General features: G+C 47.8%; 1 long non-coding RNA gene across 4 annotated transcripts; it reads right to left on the reverse strand.

The window, feature by feature from the left end:
* Nucleotides 1–8584: 8584 nt before the first annotated feature.
* Nucleotides 8585–12882, reverse strand: LOC118547527 (uncharacterized). Of its 4 annotated transcripts, none has more exons than XR_013449132.1 (4): nucleotides 12275–12874; nucleotides 11788–11909; nucleotides 11588–11689; nucleotides 8585–9213 (listed from the first exon to the last, which is right to left on the reverse strand). It is a non-coding gene; the product is annotated as an uncharacterized LOC118547527 (long non-coding RNA). The 4 variants fall into 4 exon arrangements; XR_004923144.2 differs by having other exon boundaries at nucleotides 11561–11689; nucleotides 12275–12868; XR_004923143.2 differs by having other exon boundaries at nucleotides 11561–11689; nucleotides 12295–12862.
* Between the last annotated feature and the right edge of the window lie 1225 nt (nucleotides 12883–14107).

Raw genomic sequence — 14107 nt, forward strand, 5'->3', positions numbered from 1 at the left:
ATGGTCAGGGGAGGATCTTTACCAGGGAGAACGCCGCGTGAAGAAGGAGGCAGAGATTGATTAGAGTGACACATCTATAAGCCAAGGGATGCCAAGGATTGCCAGTTGACACCAGCAGCGAGGAGAGAGGCACGGAACACATTGTTCCTCCGTGCCCTGGGAAGGAACCCAACTTGCCGAGGCCTTGAGTTTGAATCTTTAGCCTCTAGAATCATGAGAGAATAAATTTCTGTTATGTTAAGCCACCCAGTTTGAGGTACTTTGTTACAGTAGCCCCGGGAAACTGACACAGGGCCCCTTCCCAAACTCAGCATGGCCTTTTGTCAGAATCACATAGTTTCTCCTAAAACCTCCCTATACCTTTTGACCGGCTCCAGACCATACCTGACTCCCTGTGGGGGTTCAAAACCAGCCCAGGAGTCCGGAAGGAGAAACGGACGCCATTGCCGTTGCACCTGCCCCACTGTGCCCCCTTCTCTCCTCTCTACCCCGCAACCACGGTCCCCTCAGGCACATGTGTAAGCTTTGGCTTGCCCATGAACTCACTGCTCTGGGCTTCTTTACTGGCCGGGGGAGAGCTCTTTGATTAGGCTCACTCAGTACCCTTGAAGTGGGGCCTTTCTATTTTTCATGAATGAATGAATAATTTGGCATTCTGTTTTTTTAATTCCTGCCTTTGAGCTTTGTTAGTGAGTTAGTGTTTGGGTCCTGTTTGGGCCTGTTTAAGATTCTGAATCTGCAAAGGTGAGACCCAAACTTCCCGGCCCCCCTCTGACAGAAGGCCAGGTGACACTCCATGGCATCACATTGTTCCTTTCCATTGAAGTGTCCTCATGGGTAAAATGGACTCCGGTTATAGAACTCTTTCCTGCCCATGTGCCACGCTGCTCAATCCTAACTGAGGATTAGAACTAAATGCGGTTGTTTTTCTACTTTATCCCTGAAAGCTGCCCTGATTTTATTTTATCTCTAATTTATTTTTATCCTATGGAAAATAAAATAATCCCGATAGATCAACTCTACTGTTACTCAGTGGTGGCTTCAAATCCCCAAGATGACTTGTCCTCGGGCATACTGTTTTTATACCACGAAGTAGTTCTGAGTGTCTGTGTGTGTGGATGTTTGGCTTCAAATGAGTTGCTTTTACAATGTGATAACCTTGTGCCATATGTTGGGCAAATATCTTGGCCATAATTCACAGGCAACTGACACATTAATAGATCCTCTGCCGTTCTCATTGTGGAGACTTTGTGTTAGTGGTCTTTGTCTACCACGGATCTGACAGAGGGGCAGGATTAGTTCGCTGACGCTGGGAACACAGTTGACAAGGGATTTCGTGAAAACAAAGCCAAACAAACGAGGCAGCTTCCATAGGCACCTGGCTGAATAAATTAAAACCTGATTGAATCCTCTGTTATAGCGATGACAGAAAAGGAGGTAAAATATGCCTTGCCTCATGAGGTTCTTTCAAATCATTTACTATTAAAACTTGCTATTCCCTTTTGGCTAAGATCAAGTGTAGAAACTTAGCAGGACACCTTCCACAGGGTCTCTCAGGCTCTTGGACTGGATCTGGGCCCGCAGAGGTATTGTGCATCCTTCCTGAAAGTACAGTTACTGCACGTCTTTGCTTCAACACCTGTGCTGCAAATGACCCCAAGGCTCTTCTCCCCTTGGCCTGCCCTGGCTTCTGACCGGCCAAGGGGAATGGGCTCAACGGAGGAGAAATTACATGTGCCCAGAAGGGAAAAGACAGCATTGAAGTAATAGTCTAAAAAGGACTTCAAAAATAGAGACAAAATAAATCTAGATGCTAGAAGAAAGAAGAAGAAAAAATAGCACCAAGGTTTACTAATAAGCTTGGTGTAAAATAAACACCGTACCATCAAATTTCACATTATCTATGGGTCTTTCATTTGCTACTAGTTGGCATTACCGGCAGCATGAGGCACCAAATGCAGAAGGACAAAGGGAGAAACATTTTTCATTTTGTAAAAATGACACATACATGATTACACAAGAGTCCTGTGAAAAGGTGAAAGTCTGCATAGTGTGATTTTAATAGAGTCACACCTGTCCAAATAGAAATTCCCATCAACCTGCCATTGTGCTCTCTTCCCACAGAGAATGTCCACCAACAGAGACCCTCGACAAAAGACAGCAATGTAGGTTCCAGAAGAACAGTGTTGAAATATACTGAGATTAAAGTGGGGGCGCCTGGGTGGCTCAGCCGTTAAGCGTCTGCCTTCAGCTCAGGTCATGATCCCAGGGTCCTGGGATCGAGCCCCGCATCGGGCTCCCTGCTCGTGGGAAGCCTGCTTCTCCCTCTCCCACTCCCCCTGCTTGTGTTCCCTCTCTCGCTGTGTCTTTGTCAAATAAATAAAATCTTTAAAAAAAAAAAAAGAAAAAAAAGAAAAAGAAACCGAGGAGGGGTAGGCGTCGCTGAGGTGAGCTTTTACCCTGTAGTGAATTGCAGTTGACCAGAGAGTTAGCCATTCATCTTGGTAGATGTGGGACTGATGTTTGATTTCTGTGTGGGATTAGGGTGCACACCCCAAACAGGAAGTGACCAAGGGTCACATAGGGTAGAATAAACAAAGCAAGAGAGGCACAGAGAGACAGCGTGTATGGCGAGACTACTTACTGAGCCTGCTTCAGAAAACTGTTATTACTGCCACTTCCTAAGCTATATAATTTTTTAGCAAATTACCTAAATTTTATGGGCCTTGGTTTCCTCATCTGTAGAACGAGGGCCATAATACCGCTGTCATAGGACTGCGGAGGAAATTAAATAAGATATATGTAAAATGGAACATATGGGACACAGTCTGCACTTGAAAATATAAGCCTCACACCTGCTTCGCTAATAGGCTAAGCTGCAAGTGTGAAGGGGAACCGGTTAGGAAGGGCAGTGGGGCACCTAAGGAAGGTTCCGAAGTATGGCCAGAGCTGGAGACTGCTATGTGAACTGATCAATAAAAGTTTTTCTTGGGGCGCCTGGGTGGCTCAGTCGGTTAAGCGTCTGCCTTCGGCTCAGGTCATGATCCTAGGGTCTTGGGATTGAGCCCCGCATCAGGCTCCCTGCTCAGCGGGAAGCCTGCTTCTCCTTCTCCCACTCCCCCTGCTTGTGTTCCCTCTCTCGCTGTCTCTCTCTGTCAAATAAATAAATAAAATCTTTAAAAAAAAAGTCTTTTCTTCATATAACTGTTATAATCACTGCTGGACCTCAACTGGGGCTTTTGGCAAACTTTTTCTGTAAAGGGTCAGACAGTAAAGATTTTAAGCTTTGCAGTTCATATCTTGTTGCAACTATTCATCCCAGAGAAGCACAAAAGCATCCATGGACAGTGAATAAATGAGCTTGACAGTGTTCCAATAAAACTTTTTTTTGGATACTTACATTTGAATTTCATATAATTTTCAGGTGTCATGAAATATTCTCCCGTCAAAAATTTTTTTTAAAGATTTTTATTTATTATTTTAGAGAGAGAGAGAGACAGCTTACACGGGAGTGGGGTGTAGGTGGGTGGGAGAAGCAGGGGGGAGGGTGGGAAAGAATCTCAAGCAGACTCTGGGGAGCTGAGCGCAGAGCCTGACTTGGGCTCAGTCTCTCCACCCTGAGATCATGACGTGAGCCGAAACCAAGAGTCCACCGCTTAACCGAGTGAGCCACCCAGGCGCCCCTCCTTTCAAATTTTTTTGAACTATTTAAAAATGTGAAAACATTTCTTAGCTCATGGATCACACAAAAACGGGTGGCAGGGGGAGGCCAGTGGGGGCAGGGGTGAAATAAAGAGGATTAAGAGTACACATACTGTGATGAGCACTGAGTAATGTATAGAAGTATTGAATCATTATATTGTACACCTGAAACTAATATAACACAGTATGTTAATTATACTTCAATTGAAAAATAATTAAAAAAACAAAAAACAGGTGGCAGGGCTGGAATTTGGCCTGGAGGCCAAATGGTTTGCTGACCCCTGTTCTGGACACTGGATTATTTTCTCTATATTCATCTCCTTTAATTCACATATCAACCTGATGAGATAATGTCAGGAAGGGAACTCATTTTACAGAAAATGAAACTGACCTTGAAATCAGTTGTGTGACCTTGGGCAAATTTCTTAACGTCTCTCCACCTCAGGTTTCTCATCTACCTTGCAGGCTTGGTGCAAGATTAAATTATTTCAGACACAGAAAATACTTAGAATGGTGCCTCACACACAGTAGGCACCTCATAAGTATTAACTATTCCTTCCCCAAGCACTGAAAACATTTCTGTAACATGGTTTTAATGAGTGCATACCATTCCATATGGATTATCCCATGATTTATTTAACAAAGTCTCTAATGGTGGATATTTTATCCTTTATTTTCTTTCCTCAAAAGGAACTCTTAATTATTTTGTGGAAAATTTTAAAGTGGAAATAAAAATAAAAATCACTCATAATACCATTACCCAGAGATGATAACTGCTGGCCTCATTATGATGTATGTTTTTCCAGGTTTAATTTTATCCTTAAACACAGGTGGGGTTATAGTGTACATACTGTTTTATAATCTGAATTTTCACTTTATCACAGTAATGAAGGGCTTCTCAGCCTTTAAGATTCCGGCCTCAGAACTCGTGGTCTCTGTCTGCTATTCTCCTAGTTTAACTGGTGCTTCCCGCCACCTCACAGCTATTCCCCTAAGGGAGACTCTGCTGACCACCTGGGCTTGCCATTATATTTCTTACTGAAAAACTACAAATTGGCAGCTGGCTGGCACATCAGTCTTTTAGGAGTTTGGTTACCAGTAGCTCCCACTGTGAGCCTGAGTGATCACCCCCAAAATAGCAAAGTAGGGGTCTTGGGGATCTTCAAAACTGAGAACCTTGGACATTACGGCCTCAATAAAGTACCACAGTCCTGTCTGAACAACCAAACCCTGTCAGCCTTTTTCCCTAACATCTTTCTTCCTTCCTTCCTTTCTTCCTTCCTTCCTTTTTCTTTTTCTTAAAAATTTTTACCTAAGTAATCTCAAATTTATGACCCTGAGATCAAGAGTCACACATTCTTCTGACTGAGCCAGCCAGGCACCCCTGGATGCCCCTATTTTTGCTTTCTTTAAGTCCCTTACCCATCATTATACTTGATGACTAGTATTTCTCATTTAAAACAGCAAACGACTCTGAGTGGCTCTGGTGGAGGGCAAGTTCAGATATTGTTGCTGGAAGAAACTGGTTGAATGTAGATGTCCCTTTGGAGTAGGATTTGAAGAGCTGACTTTAGTTATATAAAATGCCAGATTACCCCTCTCACTGTCAAACTACCTTTTTATACTTCTATTTATCTTATCAAGGAGGATATATGTAGACTTCAGGATTCAAATTTTGATCTGTTCTTGACCTTAATTTACCAAACTTGGTAATTCTTCATCACTGAGAAAAAGTTGAAATGTTACAATGATGCAGGTTCTGTGGGTATAGAAACTTCTATTACTGGGGCGCCTTCTGTTATTACTGGCTCAGTCAGGGAAACATGCGACTCCTATTCTCAGGGCTGTGAGTTTGAGCTCCATTTTGGGCGTAGAGGTTACTTAAAAATAAAACCTTTAGGGGCGCCTGGGTGGCTCAGTCGTTAAGCGTCTGCCTTCTGCTCAGGTCATGATCCCAGGGTCCTGGGATCGAGCCCCGCATCGGGCTCCTTGTTCGTCAGGAAGCCTGCTTCTCCCTCTCCCACTGCCCCTGCTTGTGTTCCCTCTCTCGCTGTGTCTCTCTCTGCCAAATAAATAAAATCTTTAAAAAAATAAAAAATAGGGGCGCCTGGGTGGCTCAGTCGTTAAGCGTCTGCCTTCTGCTCAGGTCATGATCCCAGGGTCCTGGGATCGAGCCCCGCATCGGGCTCCCCGCTCAGCGGGAAGCCTGCTTCTCCCTCTCCCACTCCCCCTGCTTGTGTTCCCTCTCTTGCTGTGTCTCTCTCTTCAAATAAATAAATAAAATCTTTAAAAAAATAAAAAAATAAAAAAATCTTTAAAAGAAAAAAAAACCTTCTGTTGGTGACTTAAATATCGAAATATCTCAAAACAATGTGTTTGGCTCCCCTTCTGATAACACATAAAGTCAAGCAGTAGAGCACACTACATCATAAACTGGATTGATCTGAAAAGAGTACCGAGGGGTGCCTGGGTGGCTCAATTGGTTAGGCGTCTGCTTTCAGCTCTGGTCATGATCCCCGCATCGGGCTCCCTGCTCAGCGGGGAGCCTGCTTCTCCCTTTGCCCCTCACCCCACTCGTGCTCGTGCTCTCTCTCTCTTTCTCAAATAAAACCTTAAGAAAAAAAAGAAAAAGAAAACAGCACTGAAATGCAGGACTTGATATCCTACCCACTGTGTCTACCTACTCTGGGCAATGGAAAGAAAGTTGGATACATCTGATTTTTGAAGACAAGTGTTTGTTGATCTGGAAACCGAATGGTATTTGTGGGTCCTAAGAGTCTGACCTGCGCTGCTAGGGCAGCACGTCGGCCACCGCATTTGGTGGGCTCTCAGCGACGCGGGCGCTTCCCTCTCAACCGTGACAGGGCCGGAGCAGAGGCACAGAGACTGGAACACGAGCACGAAAAACACCTTACCACCTGGGAGTCGGCGGCAGGTCCAGGCACATCCCTTCCTTGGGCATTTGAGCAGCTGGTTTCCACAGCATGACTCCAGAACGGCAGAAGTGAAAGAGTGAGATTAAAAACCAATAAATCAGCAGTCCCCTAACATCACCCTCAACCTTCTCCTACCAAAAAAACAAACAAAACTAATGCAACATTTTCTCAACTAGACGTCAGGATTCTTTTGCTTTCCGTATTTCCGAGGAAAACTTACAAAGATGGTTAAGGTCTTTTAAGGTCTTTTTTTTTTTTTTTTTTTTTTTTAAAGATTTTATTTATTTATTTGAGAGAGAGAGAATGAGAGACAGAGAGCTGAGAGGGAGGAGGGTCAGAGGGAGAAGCAGACTCACTGCCGAGCAGGGAGCCCGATGCGGGACTCGATCCCGGGACTCCAGGATCATGACCTGAGCCAAAGGCAGTTGCTTAACCAACTGAGCCACCCAGGCGCCCTTTTTAAGGTCTTTTTAAAACACACAAGAACAATTATTGAACACGGACTCCTACCACTACACGCTGTGCATATTCATGTGTGTGGTTTATTTAATTTAATCTCAGAATAGGGGGAAACAGCATATTAGCAGACCTGACTGGAGGATGAAGCCCAGGATGGCCAGGTGACACAACCAGGATCAAATATGGTAAATGGCAGATCTGCCGCCCCCAAATCCATGTCCTTCCCGTTGTCACACTACTACACATCTAGAGCACAGCTGATGGGTATAACCTTCTTAGCAACAGTGAGCAGCTGAGCAGAAGGCAATCGCAAAAGGAAGGCTGAGAGGAACTCTGCCCCTGAGCGCCGGAGTAGGGCCGACAGGACAGAAGTACGCGCCATAGGTGCAATGTTATTAGAAGCTTCTTTTTTTAAACTAGACAGAGTTGTGTTCACAGCCCGGCATGCCTCTCAAACATTCATTCAGCCTGCTTGGACACAACAGACACGCTGGCAGACCTGCCGAGGGGATGTGGGGTGGAGGGCGGTAGGAAGTGTGTGTGGGTGGGTGGTGGTGGGGGGATTGGGGAAGTTGCCGCCCTTGTGGTGTAGGCCCGCACAGGGTAACAGAAGGCCATCGGGAGGCCAAGGGCACTGCTCTCTGTCTAACAAAGGGCAGGAGAGTGAACCAGAGCCCAGAGGACAGTGCTCTTATCAGCCCCAAGGGAGGTGCCACCGGGCACTCTGGGAACCCAGAAGTGGCCCCTTTCAGATCTCGGGTTAGGTCAGAGATAGTGAGTGGCCTGTGGGTTGAGACACCAGAAAATGAAAGCAGCAAGAAGTACTTGGGCGCTTTTTCTTTTTTTTTCCCCCCAGGGGACTCACAACCGTGTCCTCCTGTAACAGTTCAGTTGGCTGCAAATAAAGGTGGAGGAACCGGGCAGTTCAAAGGCAGAAGGCGGCTCTCCCTCCCACCTTTCATTCAGAAAACCCACAAAGTGTAGCCTCAGGGTGTGTGTGGAAGGAGCAGAGACTCCGCCCACTCTCCTCCTGAGTGAAGGGCAGCCTGCCCGAAGTGTGTGCATGCTTCTTTTTGTGGGGCCGCGCACGTCTGTGTGCGCGCGCGCGTCTCAGGGAGGTGAGGACAGCTGGCCGGAGCCTCTTCCTCGGGTTGCAGTGGCCCACTGGCGCCATCACTGTGGACACTGTGGCCGTGCAAAGCTGGGGCCAAAGCCGAGCAGGTATTCAGAGTCTTGAGAAGGAAAATGGTGACTTTCTTCCCTCTCTTCCTCCTTTTCCTTATAGAGCCCCTAATCTAGGGGAAGAGATAGGGATAAATAAATAAATTAGTTAGTTAATACTAAGAGCTAAGCACTGGGGATGACAGGTGGAAATACCATTGGCTCTGCAACTCAGAAGGGCACTGCATTTGGTGTGGAGGAGGGACAGGGGTCCAGAGGTGGTATTTGTTATCTATTTCTGAGTAACAAATTAACAAAAACGTAGCTGCTTAAAACAACAAACATTTATTATCTCACAGTTTCTTTGGGTCAGGAATCCAGGCGTGCCTTAACTGGCTGCCTCAGGGCTGAAGGTCTTGGAGGAGGAGGTCGCAGGTGAACACTGACCGCTGGGGCTGCCAACTCATCTGAGGACTCAGCTGGGGGAGGACCCGATGCCAAGCTCACTCACGTGGTTGCCGACAGGATTCGGTTCCCCCACAGGCTCTTGGCTGGAGGCCTCCCTCTGTTTCTTGTCACGTGGCCCTCATCACAGGGCCATGTGCAACACAGCAGCTTCTGCCACATTCTGTTCTTCAGAATCCCAAGGGCATGAACAGGAGGAGGCAGGGATCAGTGGGGGCCAGCTTAGAGGCTGCCTGTCATACAGTCCGAGCTGAGACCTGCAAAGCAAACAGCCGACTGCTGTTCTAGGCAGGAGGGGAGGGAGAGAGTTGGAATGGCAGGTGTGGTGGCCAGCAGCTGAAATTCAGTGCGGCCCGCCGAGCAGAGGGGCTCACGTGGGTGGAGATGTGTGATGGAGAGGCCAGCAGGGCCCAGAAGCTGTAAAACCCTTTAACCCAGGTCTGTGAAGGTAGACTCTGTCCTGGAGGGATGGAAAGCTTCAAGCTGGAGGCTGAAATTTAAGATTCAGCATTAGAAAGATTACATTGCTATGGGGAGAATGGACTGGAGGGAGTAAGAGAAAGAGGGAGGCCATCAGGGGTTTGAACTAAGGTGGTGACTGGAGAGATGGAGTGGAGTCTAGAGATATTAGAAGTTGAAATCTGTTAGATTTGGGGGCTAATAGTTTACTGTCTGTCTTCCCCTTCTAGAATACAAGTTTTCGGAGGGCAGAGATTTTTGTAGTCTCTGGTATTCCCGGTGCCTAGAATAGTGGCTTTAAATGAAAGAATGGGGTTACCCCCACGTTTCTGGCTTGACTAACATAGTAGAGCCTTTCTCTGAGATACAAAACACAAAGAACAGGGGCGCCCAGCTGGCTCAGTAGGAAGAGCATGTGACTCTTGATCTCGGGGCTGTGGGTTTGAGCCCCACATTGAGTGTAGAGGTTACTAAAAATAAACAAAGACAAACCCACAAAGAACAAACATGGCTAAGAATGTAATATTTGAGATACACTGAGTCTGAGGTGCTTTGTGGGATACCAAAGAGTAAAAAGCTGGGTAGGCAGTTGAAATGTGGGCACCTGGAGACTTCCTGGAGAAACAGTGAGTCCCGAAGATCTGAGAATCACAGCACCCGAGGCCAGTTGTGGGAGTGGACAGTATGGCCCCAGGGCTGATACCTCAAGTTTCCAGGGCCCTAAACAGCAGAGGGCTTCGAAAGACAGCATAGGAAGAAAGCCCAAAACATGCTGCCAAAGGGAGAAAGCAGGAATCTCGGAAAACCAGAGAGGACACAGAGTGTGTTAGGTAAGGAAGGACTGAAGAGCTCAGGAAGCTCAAGCCCTGGGTGGGTGGGGAGGGAGATGAAAAGAATGTTTTCCAGAAATGCAAAGCCTTATTTAACATTTTAGAAGTTAAAACTGCCATTTCCAAATTTCATAATTTCATTAAAAGACAAAATAGATAAGCATTTGGACATCAGTCCCCTTTATAGCAGCAACTCAAGAATCACTGAGGAGGCTTTTCAAAAATACCAGCTTTTCAGGTACCAGCCCTACAAAATTAGTCTCCCAAGGGGGAGGAAGGGAAAACTGTAATTTTTTTAAAGCCACCAAGTGATTTTAAAGTGTGACAAGGGTTTGAAATCATTCACTGAAACCTCTAAGAACTCCTGGTTCATATTTGGCTTGAGCCCTTTTAGAAGAATTAAAGTGGCAGAAAAATGCATAGATTGCTAAGCTGTTAGAAGCTGATTGTTAAATTTAAGACTTTAATAGAAAAATAAAAAGCAGGGGGTGCCTGGGTGGCTCAGTTGGTTAAGCAACTGACTCTTGATTTTGGCTCAGGTCATGATCTCAGGGTCGTGAGTTCTAGCCCCTCATCGGATTCTGCGCTGTGTGTGGAGCCTGCTTAAGATTCTCTCTCCCCTTCTGCCCCTCCCACCTCTCTCCCTCTCTAAAAACAAAACCAAACCAAAAAAAACCCAAAAACTTTAATTGGAAATTTAAAGTAATCAAGAAAAACTCCCCCATAAAGTTAAAAAAAACCAACAACCATAAAACACATCCCGTATGTTTATTAGCAGGAACATACTGATGGCTGTCATTAGGACCAAACATTTAGTGGAGAGTAAATGAGAGCTAGATTAGTAAATAAAACTGCCTGTAAACATTGGTAAATCAGTTATCCTCTTGGGTGTGGTTTGCAAAAGAACCTAGTGGCTGTCTGAAGGGGTGGGGAGCAGCACGTGGCTCTGACTGGGCGAGAAGTCCCCAAGGTTTCAGAGCCCCAAAAGCTTCCCGAACTACCATCACCCCACCTTTGGAAAATGCCAGTTACCTCCTCATTCCCAGAGCACAGCGTGAGCTGCACCTCGGCCTCCACTTCCTTACCACTTTCCTTTGTCCCTGGCAGTTTTAAGTTTGATCCTCACAAGTCCATTAAAAGCCCCTTCTGGGTCCCCAGGGATCCCAGGCCTTGTAAGTGCTGCAAAACACACAGCAGCCTTTCCAGGAGGAAGTCTCCAGAGCCCTGGGAGGCCTCTTGCCCCTCCCTCCCCGCCAGGCTGGCAGCGGACCTTCAGGGACTTAGCTCCCCCCTCCGCCACACAGCCTCCAAACTTCACCACTCACCGCCCCCTTCCCATGATGTTGAAATCGTTTTTTCCCATTTCTACTTTTTCTTGCTGTCCTTAAAGATAAGTATACAGATTTTTCATTTGTTGTATAACATTCACTCCTCCTCAGGAAATGAAAATAACCACCATAGGGAAGTAAGTCACGGCTCCCCCTCCCTTGCTCAGGGGAAGCCTCTGGAGCAAGGCTCAGATGTTTACATCTTCAGGTCAAATCATACCAGACATTTGGCGCCCTTTGGTTTCACCTTGCTGGGCAGAGTGTGCCTGGTGTCAGTGGTCTCCTTTCCCACACTGGATTTTTCTGGGCTCCTTAGAGTATGTCTTTGAAAAATCAGTCCAATCTCCACCTAATTAGCCCACAAAGAGAGGCGAACAAAATGAGATATCATTCTCGTTCTATCAAGATGGCAAAAAAATAAGAAAGAAAAATGAAGCCTGATGATACCGAGTTTTGGCCCGCTTGCTGGTAAGCTGACTCACTCTGGCCCTGCTGGAGGGACTCTCAATCAAGAGACTTAACTCTGCGCTTACTCTTCAACCCAGTAATCCCACTTCGAGGAAAATATCCTAAGGAAATAATCATGAGATGCAGTCAAGGATTTACGCACAGAGGATATTCGCTGCAGAGCCGTAATTGAGAAACACTGGCAAGGGCTTAGCGCCTCCCAGGTGGGGCTGCGCTCCGCAAACCCTCCTACATCCCCATGAGGAAACGGCGCTCATGCAGCTGAGCGGTCCTCCGCTGCGCAAATATTTATTAGGTACCTACTCTGCGTGAGGTAAACGAAACAGGTATGCTCGCAGCCCGCCTGCCCCCCCGCCCCGGAAGATGCACCCACGAAAATTCAGGATCTCGGAAAACAATTTGAAACTGTGCACGTTATGTTTTGGGGGGAAGCAGGTTCCACACTGTATCACCCCCACTCTCTCACCGCCGGCCACGAGCAGTTACCGAGTCCGAAGAACATTTCCCTCAGGGGCGCTCCCGGGCCGACCTCTCCTTTCCTTTTCAAAAGCGGGTCCCGAGGCGCTGAGTAACCTGAGCACAGCGGAAAGAGCAGCGACGCGGAAGTCTTCCGATTGGTTTCCAGTTCCAGGAAGTTGCCGACTTCGGGCAAATCACGTCGCCTCTGGGACTGTTTCTAATCAGAAGAATGAAAGAAAGGGCTGCACCCAGCCTTCAGGCTCTTTGAGTCCGCTCACTTTCGGGACCCAGCCCTCGGTCTGTGAGGGAGGCCGACCCCGCGTTAGAGGGCCGGGGGGTGGGGGGACAGGGGCGGGTTGTGCGTGTCTATTTGCGGGACTTCCACAACACAAAGAAGGCCAGGGACCACCTAGACAGTGAGCAGACAGCCGGGCGTGCGGGGGTCGGGGGGCTCGGCTCCCCCGCCGCCGCCTCCCGGCCCGCGCGCTGCCTCCCGCGCGACCTCCTCGCTCTGAGTGGCTCCTCAGTACTCGTGCATAACAGCTCCCAACTATGGGCGCCTCTAGGTGCAGCACATGGTGTAGGCGACCGAGTCACCTCACTTTCTCGGCCGCGAAGGAGCAGGTCTGCGCGGCTCCTCGCGACGGCTTAGGACGGTTACAACAGTTAGACGAAGTCACGTGGCTCGTCCTGGGCCTGGGCTCGTCACCTTTTCACAGGACAGTCTTCGTCGTTTCCTGAAAGGGCAGTGGGGCGGTCTCCCACCGTGTCCCTCGTCCCTCTGGCAGAAGACAGGAACACGGAGCATTATGGTGCTTAGGGTTTGTTGCTTACCAACTGGGGGACGGTTGCCGCAGTTTATAAATGACCTTAGCATCTACTGGAGCCCCCCTGCTTCCACTTAGAAACTCGCTTTCTCCCGGCCCTGCCCCCCACAGCGCCCCTCCCCCGCCAGGGTGAGGGGTCGGCTCTGAGATGCAGTCGGCGAGGAACAATAGGCGCCCTCGCCCGGAAAGGCGGAGAGCGATTTGCATCTCACTGGAGCTCCCATCGGGACTCCCGGTGTGGACTCTGACCCTCGCACTAAAGAGCTGCTTTGGTGTGACCCGTTAATGCTGCTCCGAAGCAGTAAGGAGTCTTTGACATTCATGTCCGCTTAATTCAGAGATCTAAAATGGCAGTTTAGTGGCCGGATTCTGTGAGCTCCGTCCTATTGTACGGAGAAGCCTGTGTGCCTGTGCATAGGTGCATTTTTCTGGGGAGAGTGTTCATAAATTTCCTTGGTTTTTCAAAGGGGCTCCCAGATGCCCAAAGGTTAAGAACTTCCAGTGACAAGTGAGCCACCCTGAAAGGGAACAATGGTGCAAATCCTGTGGGAGGAGGAGGGGGCCGAGGAAAGGGAAAGACTTAACTGAGGGGAGGTGGGGGCGGGAGAGAAGACGATCAGGTGAAACTTCTCTGAGAGGCAGGATTTGGGGGATGGGAGAGGGAGGGAACATTCCTTCTACTCTTTTATTTTTAAAGATTTTATTTATTCAGTTGACAGAGGGACACAGCGAGAGAGGGAACACAAGCAGGGGGAGTGGGAGAGGGAGAAGCAGGCTTCCTGCTGAGCAGCGAGCCCGACGGGGGGCTCGATCCCAGGACGCTGGGATCATGAGCCCGGCGGAAGGCAGACGCTTAACGACTGAGCCACCCAGGCGCTCCCATTCCTTCTACTCTTATTAGTGTGTGCCGGGCACTGTTCTAGACTAAAATTCATGAGGATTAATTAATTCTTATAACAATCCCATGAGGTAAATAAGATTGTTCTGACTTCACAGATTCATGCATTTAGTAA

Source organism: Halichoerus grypus, chromosome 6, assembly GCF_964656455.1.
Source record: "Halichoerus grypus chromosome 6, mHalGry1.hap1.1, whole genome shotgun sequence".
NCBI classification, from domain to species: domain Eukaryota; kingdom Metazoa; phylum Chordata; class Mammalia; order Carnivora; family Phocidae; genus Halichoerus; species Halichoerus grypus.